The 8,274-nt window shown below is 46.1% G+C and overlaps 1 long non-coding RNA gene across 1 annotated transcript; it reads left to right on the plus strand.

The window, feature by feature from the left end:
* The first annotated feature begins 351 nt into the window (after nucleotides 1-351).
* LOC138371604 (uncharacterized) lies at nucleotides 352-4,065 on the plus strand. Its single transcript, XR_011230543.1, has 2 exons — nucleotides 352-1,443; nucleotides 1,523-4,065. It is a non-coding gene; the product is annotated as an uncharacterized lncRNA (long non-coding RNA).
* The last annotated feature ends 4,209 nt before the right edge of the window (nucleotides 4,066-8,274 follow it).

Genomic DNA, 8,274 nt, shown 5'->3' on the forward strand with positions numbered 1-8,274 from the left:
ATGCCCTTCGTTTCCTTCCCCGTCCCAGGCGTTTTCCCCGGAACCTGGTTTGTTGCGCCCTCTTGGCTTGGCCCTAGGGGCCAGGGTTCGTGATGCACTTGGACGTGCGTGACCGGCCAGGTTCCCTGCGAGCGTCCTGGCGTCACCCTGGTGGCGACGCCTCCTGGCCGGGTTTTTAGTTGTCTTTGTCCCTAGGGCCCGACCCTAGGGGCCCATGCCAAGGACGGCATCACCCACGTGGCATGGAGCTCCAGGAGCGGTTGCCTTGGGCTGTGTTCGCTTCCTTCCTGTCCTTCTCCCTTTTCGCCCTCGGGCAGGAGACGCCCTTGTGGCGGCGGTGCCCCGGTGGGTAGGCCCAACACTTTCTTGTTATTGGCTGACTTGCGTCAGCCGGTGTCGTCCGGCATGTTCTTCTGATGTTTGTCTGGACGGTGATGCCCTGCTTGTTCGTCCCAGTTGTTTGTCCGTCCGGTGTTGCTCGTTTTGTCCGTATCTAGGCGTTTTGCTTGGCTGGGGTAGATCAGCCTGTTCGTTCCTAGACGTTAGTCTGGCTGGTGTAGCACAGCCTGTTTGTCCCTGTAGTTTGTCTGGCTGGTGTAACCCAGCCTGTTCGTCCTAGACGTTTGTCTGGCTGGTGTAGCCCAGCCTGTTCGTCCTAGACGTTTGTCTGGCTGGTGTAGCCCAGCCTGTTCGACCTAGACGTTCGTCTGGCTGGTGTAGCCCAGCCTGTTCGTCCTAGACGTTCGTCTGGCTGGTGTAGCCCAGCCTGTTCGTCCTAGACGTTTGTCTGGCTGGTGTAGCCCAGCCTGTTTGTCCTAGAAGTTTGTCTGGCTGGTGTAGCCCAGCCTGTTTGTCCTAGAAGTTTGTCTGGCTGGTGTTGCCCAGCGTATTCGTCCCTAGACGTTTGTCTGGCTGGTGTAGCCCAGCTTGTTCGTCTAGACGTCTTTCTGGCTGGTGTAGCCCAGCCTGTTCGTCCTTAGACGTTTGGCCGCTTGGTGTAGCCCAGCTTGTTCGTCCCAGTTGTTGTCTGGCCGGAGTAGGCCAGCTTGTTCGCCCCAGACGTTTGTCTGGCTGGTGTAGCCCAGCTCGTTTGCCCAGACGTTTGTCTGGCTGGTGTAGCCCAGCTCGTTTCGCCCCAGACGTTTGTCTGGCTGGTGTAGCCCAGCTCGATTCGCCCCAGACGTTTGTCTGGCTGGTGTAGCCCAGCTCGTTCGTCCCAGACGTTTGTCTGGCTGGTGTAGCCCAGCTCGTTCGCCCCAGACGTTTGTCTGGCTGGTGTAGCCCAGCTCGTTCGCCCAGACGTTTGTCTGGCTGGTGTAGCCCAGCTCGTTCGCCCAGACGTTTGTCTGGCTCGTGTAGCCCAGCTCGTTCGTCCCAGACGTTTGTCTGGCTGGTGTAGCCCAGCTCGTTCGCCCCAGACGTTTGTCTGGCGGGTGTAGCCCAGTTCGTTCGTCCCAGACGTTTGTCTGGCTGGTTTAGCCTGCTTGTTCGTCCCAGTCGTTCGTCTGGCTGTTGAAGCCAGTCTGTTCGTCCCAGTTGTTTGCCTGGCTGGTGTAACCCAGCTTGTTCTTCCCAGTCGTTTGTCTGGCTGTTGAAGCCCAGCGTGTTCGTCCCAGTTGTTTGTCCGGTCGGTGTAGCTCAGCTTGTTTGTCCCAGTCGTTTGCCTGGCTGGTGTAGCCCAGCTTGTTCGTCTCAGCTGTTTGTCTGGCTGGCGCAGCCCTGCTTGCTCGTCACAGACGTTTTGTCTGGCCGGTGGAGCCCGGCTTGTTCGTACACGGATGTTCAGTCTCATCCGGTGTTGGTGTAGCCCGGTGTAGCCCGATCTGTTCGTACCCAGTCGTCTGGGATGGCCGGTGTATCCCGGCTTGCTCGTACCCAGTCGTTTGGGCTGGCCGGTGTATCCCGGTTTGTTCGTCCCCAGGTGTTTGCTGGCCCCGGTGTCCCACGTTATGTTCGCCCCAGCCGTTTGGCCTGGTCGGGGTAGACCGGCCCGTTTGTACCTTGACGTCTCGTCCACTCGGTAGCCGCCTGTTGTTCCTGCACGTACACGTTCCCTCCTGTTTCCCTGTCCTGTCCTCCAGCGCAGGCGCATGCCGTCGGGCGGTCTGTCCGCTTGGGTGGGCTATGTTATGTTAGTATCTTTTATTTAAGTTTCTAAATTAATTATTGCATTGTTCAGCTTAGTTATGCCTTGTATTTACTTACTATTCCTCTAGCAGCGTTAATGCAGTGTCCATTGCTGTGGGATACTCAACTAATTTTGTTTCACTTTTGAGAATATTATTGCTAGGCTAGCCATTCTCCCTTGATTAATACTGTTTTAATAACCATTCCATCCCTTGAACATTACAGTTTTACGCTATCCAAACCATACCATGCACATTACTGCTTAACCTACCATCCTATCCCTTGATTAATCCCGCTTTAAGCTACCAAATCTTCCCATGATTACCACTGTTTCTTTTATTTGTTCAGCTTATATGCAAGTACATTATATTACGGTCTTATTCTATTATTAGAATATATTATTCCCCTCCCGTTCTCACTGTTCTGTTCTACTCCTCCAGGGTAGGCGCATGCCGTAGAGCGGTCTGTCGGTTTGGGTGAGCTACGCCATGTTATCATTTATTTAAGTTCCCTAAATTATTTTATTACTTTGTTCAGCTTTCAGTTATGCCTTGTATTTACTTACTATTCCTGTTGCAGCGTTAAGGCAGTGTCCATTACCGTGGGATATGCAAATAATTTTGTTTTCACTTTTGAGACTATTATTGGTTTACTCTAGACCATCTATTCCATGAATAAGTACTGTTTAATTAACCAATCTATCCCATGAACTTTACAATTTTAATCTATCCAAACTATACCATGCATATATTACTGTTCAACCTAACCATCCTATACCTTGTATAGTCCTGCTTTAATCTACCCAATTTATCCATGATTATCACTGTTTACTCTTTTATTTGTTCAGCTTAAATACAAGTATATTATATCTTTTATTTGTTCAGCGTAAATACAAGTATATTATAATACGGTCTTAAGCTATTTACTTGTTCAGTTTCAGTTTGTCTTGTATTTACTCCGCTATTTATTCTCTGTTTCTAGCACTGCTTACGCCTCATGCCTTTCTTACTGTTTTGGCCTCGCTATGTTATTTATATTATTTAAGTTTCTAAGATTAATTTGTTACATAGTCCAGCTCCAGTTATGCCCGGTATTTACTTAATAACACTGTTGCAGTGTTAAAGCAGTGTACATTTCTAGTGGGATACTCAAATAATTTTGTTTTTACTTTTGAGATTATTATTGTTTGAATTCTTCTATACTATACCACGATTAATACTGTCTTAATATAAACAAACTATACAATGAGTAATACGGTCTTATTATAACCAAACTATACCATGAATATTACTGTTCAATCTATACATGAATATTACTCTCTTAATCTATTTTAACTGCTCAGAGTTTATTACATTGGTTTTATTACGATAGCATTGGCTATGTCCGGTATTCTCAATCACTATGGACACTTAACTTTACCTTGCTTTTGTCTACTTGTGTATGTGACGGTTGCCGGTGCGGCAGCTGGGCCTCCCTGCCTGTTTTCCCCCGTTAGACCTGTCGATGCTTACTTTTTCATTTTCCGCAGTGGCGAGAAGCCGGATCACGCAGCAACTGCAACACGGAAGAGGGCTCGGGCGACGTCGCGTGAGGACAACAGCGCAGTGGGGTGAGGACGCAGCCGGCCTTCGCTTCGCCTCCCCCCCTCGGGGGCCTCCTCGGGCGGCTCTGATGTGCACGGCGACCACACTTCCCAGAGGCCACTGCCGGCAAAGCGGCGGGTGGCACAGCGTCGCAGCCTCCACCTTTTTCGGCCGACGATTGGACGACGCTGCAGGCGCCCATCGCGCAGGCTCGGGGGCCCTCTCATGTCACAAGCCTTCAGGGCATGGGAACCACCGAGGCAGACCCTGCCGCGGCTGCTACAGCCGCCCCTGCCCCCCACCTTCACCGACCGTCGCCCACGGGCCAAGGCCAGGGGGCATAAGTCGAGGCGATGTGCGAGCTCCTCCAGTTTGTCCTCCTTCCTTCCTAGTTTTGTAGCGTAGTTGCTCTGCCTCCCTGAGGTTTCCCTCGCGGCCAGCGGGCACTCGCCCTTCGGGGGGGGGTCCGGCCTGCTGGCCTGCTGGGTGGGGGTGCAGCGCCCGTCCCCAAGTGTTCCGCTGTCCGCAGCTACTACTTTGACTTTACAGACATTCTACTAGTAAGCCCTACCTTGTCAGGTAATTCCTTCCTTGGCGGCTCGGCCTCTGGCCTGGGGTTATTTTCTTCTCCAAATACTTATCAGGCTTCCCCAGTCACTATGTTTTCTGCCGCCTGATTATTCTCCAGCTAGGGTTTCCCTTATGTTATGTTGTTCACTTTGGTGTCCCGTTATACTTAGTATTAGATTTGTTACATTCGCCTCACTGCTAATTCTAGACATTAGGACATTAGGTTTCTGCAGAGTTTGTTACTAGGCTATAAGATTACGTTTTACTACGGGTGTACAATTTAAGATGTTTCGTGTACTTTGCGTTAGCCACGGCTATGTTATACATTTGTTAAGTCCTATTTAAAAGCCTGTTTTACTTCTGCAGAATTATTTATCATGTCAATAAAATTACGCCCCCAAGGCTTGGTGTCTTCCTTCCCCTGATCAGAAAATGGCCCACTGCCTTTTGACGAAAGGCGGTGGAGTTTCTGACGGGGGAAGGAAGAGACAATTGCGCATCGCGTCCCGCAGGCGTGGTGCGGCCAGCCTGGGTGGCATAAAAGGCGCGGGAAGTCAGGTCCCGCTCTCACTCCCTCTCCCGACCAGGTCCAAGATTCACGAAGCGCCCACCCTCCTCCCCCTTTCTGCTGGCTGCCAGTTCTCACGGTTCTGACTACGTCAGTCGTTGTTCCTCACGTTTTCCTCCCGTTTCACTGGGGATGGGTGGGGGGGTGCAGCGCCCGTCCCCAAGTGTTCCGCTGTCCGCAGCTACTACTTTGACTTTACAGACATTCTACTAGTAAGCCCTACCTTGTCAGGTAATTCCTTCCTTGGCGGCTCGGCCTCTGGCCTGGGGTTATTTTCTTCTCCAAATACTTATCAGGCTTCCCCAGTCACTATGTTTTCTGCCGCCTGATTATTCTCCAGCTAGGGTTTCCCTTATGTTATGTTGTTCACTTTGGTGTCCCGTTATACTTAGTATTAGATTTGTTACATTCGCCTCACTGCTAATTCTAGACATTAGGACATTAGGTTTCTGCAGAGTTTGTTACTAGGCTATAAGATTACGTTTTACTACGGGTGTACAATTTAAGATGTTTCGTGTACTTTGCGTTAGCCACGGCTATGTTATACATTTGTTAAGTCCTATTTAAAAGCCTGTTTTACTTCTGCAGAATTATTTATCATGTCAATAAAATTACGCCCCCCAGGCTTGGTGTCTTCCTTCCCCTGATCAGAAAACATAAATTTTGACACTAGCTCTCCACATATGTCGGTTGCTTAATTTAGAACCTGTACTTGAGGTCGATCTCGAACCCATTGTTGATGTGACGACTTATATTGAATTTTGTAACTAGCTTATCAAGATTGTAACTTGCTTAGCTAAATGAACTGTGGGGTTCAGTCCCTGAGCCCATTATGTGCCTCTGTAACCCTTTCCACTACCGCCCACAAGATGGGTATGGGGTGCATAATAAATAAAATCAAATCAAATGTTTATTTAGGTAAGGTACATACATACAAGAGATTTTACAAAGAGTGATGGATTTATAGATAGGGCTAGTACATACAACGCCTAAAGCCACTATTACGCAAAGTGTTTCGGGCATAATGAACTAAATGAACTAAACTAACTTACCCCTAAATGTCAACCCATGTCTACGATTTTAAACAATGCTGTTTGTTGACCAAATTGTATTTTTGTTTTGTTCTGCCATGTTCCCCCCCCCCCCCTTTTTCACTTTTTTCTGATTTTTTCTCAATACAATTTATACTTTAATCTAAGTTAGTATTAAGTTTTAGTCTTAATTTTTTCCTGCCCGAAACGCTTTGCGTAATAGTAATAATAATAATAATAATTTTTATTTAGGTAAAGGTACATACATAAAGAGATTTTACAAAGTTTGTTGGCTTTATAGATAGAGCTAGTACATACAATGCCTAAAGCCACTATTACGCAAAGCGTTTCGGGCAGGAAGACTTATCATTGGGTTCATAGTGACTTTAGGCATTGTATGTACTAGCTCTATCTATAAATCCATCAACTTTTGTATCTTACCTTGTATGTATGTACTTTACCTGAATAAATATTTGTATTTGTATGTTGACCAGACCACACACTAAAAGTTGAAGAGACGACTTGTATTTGTATTTGTTTGCAGTAGTTTACCCCATAGACATTACAACGTAACATCGTTTTCTGTGAACGTTCCTACAATACATTCTTTAAAGATTTTTAAAGCACAAACTAGTGTATACAATGTTGATTGGTGTCGCACTTTTATTTTATGTAATATATTATAGTGCTTATTATAATTTACTAAGAACAACTAATATTTCTCAAAACAAAACTACGAGCCATTATAGGATGTAGCTGATCTGTAATATTCCAAGAGCATGGACAATAGTAGGTAAATTTCTCAACCCATGTGGGACCTGAAAACTACAATTTTCATTATAATTGAACAAATCACGACTATTCTGCTGTCTACGGCGATGGACGGGTACTGTGAGACGTAAATTGTTACGTGAGAAAGAGTTTGGGCCTTGAAAAAAATATAACTGGGAATATACCACATATGTACTTAATCCAAACTCCTTTATCATTGGGTTCATTGCTGTCTTCTTTTATGTGCTAGCCATATGCTGTATTGTGCTTGCTAAGTTTTGTTAAACTACCATTCAAGCTGTCATTGCAATCATTCTGAGCTACCTATGTGCTTTAATATACCTACAAGTTTTCTCTCATCTTTTATTTTTTTCATGCTATGTAACTGTTATCATTTTTATAAATTTTGCAAGTATTTACCTACTTATAAGTTTCTTAGATTAAGGACCTGCCCGAAACGCTGCGCATACTAGTGGCTTTACAAGAATGTAATTACTATGCTATGTATCCTCACAATCCCAATGTACCTTCTTGTATATTAATAAATAAATAAATAAATAAATAAATAAATGTACTAATTCATAAGCAAAATATTGACTATACACAATTAATATGTCGTATATGTGCTGTTTTGAGCGAGAACGGGTTGGGGTTCAGACATCTTTTTTTTTTTTTTTTTTTTTTGAGATATATACAAGAGTTGTTACATTCTTGTACAGCCACTAGTACGCGTAGCGTTTCGGGCAGGTCCCTGGAATACGATCCCCTGCCGCGAAGAATCGTTTTTTCATCCAAGTACACATTTTACTGTTGCGTTAAACAGAGGCTACAGTTAAGGAACTGCGCCCAGTAAATCCTCCCCGGCCAGGATACGAACCCATGACATAGCGCTCGCGGAACGCCAGGCGAGTGTCTTACCACTACACCACGGAGACTGCTAACAAGCAAGTTGCTTGAATCTATCAAGCAACATCTGAAAACAAAGCTGGACCGGCCACCAAGGGGCCACGAGGACTACTCTCCTTGGGAAAGACTCCATCCGAGCCAGAACCCGAAGCAACAGCTGAACCGGGGGAAGAGGTACAGGTAACTCCACCTCGACCAGTCCTCCCAAAAGGCATCCACCGCGAATGCCTCGCAGGCAGGTAAGAGCGCCACATAGAATGGGAGACGCTGAGACCACGCCGACGTGAAGATGTCCATGTCCAAGAGTCCGTACGTCCGGCAGAGCCAACGAAATGAGTCGGTGACGACCGGCCAATCCGTGAACAGCTAGAGACCTGAACCGAGACAGGCCGTCCGCCAGGACTTAGGCCACACCCCAGACATTTTATTTATTTATTTATTTATATATATACAAGAAGGTACATTGGGTTTGTGAGAATACATTGGATAGTACAGTAATTACATTCTTGTAAAGCCACTAGTACGCGCAGCGTTTCGGGCAGGTCCTTAATCTAGCAGATAATTTTAAGTAGGTAATTTCAATCAGAATTGATAAATGAAAGATACATTACAAGAGAAAAATGAGATGAGAGAGATAAGTAAGTATATTAAAGCACATTGTTATATTAAAGCTCTGATTGATTACATTGACAGCTTGATTAGTAATTTAAACAAGATT

Source organism: Procambarus clarkii, chromosome 36, assembly GCF_040958095.1.
Source record: "Procambarus clarkii isolate CNS0578487 chromosome 36, FALCON_Pclarkii_2.0, whole genome shotgun sequence".
NCBI classification, from domain to species: domain Eukaryota; kingdom Metazoa; phylum Arthropoda; class Malacostraca; order Decapoda; family Cambaridae; genus Procambarus; species Procambarus clarkii.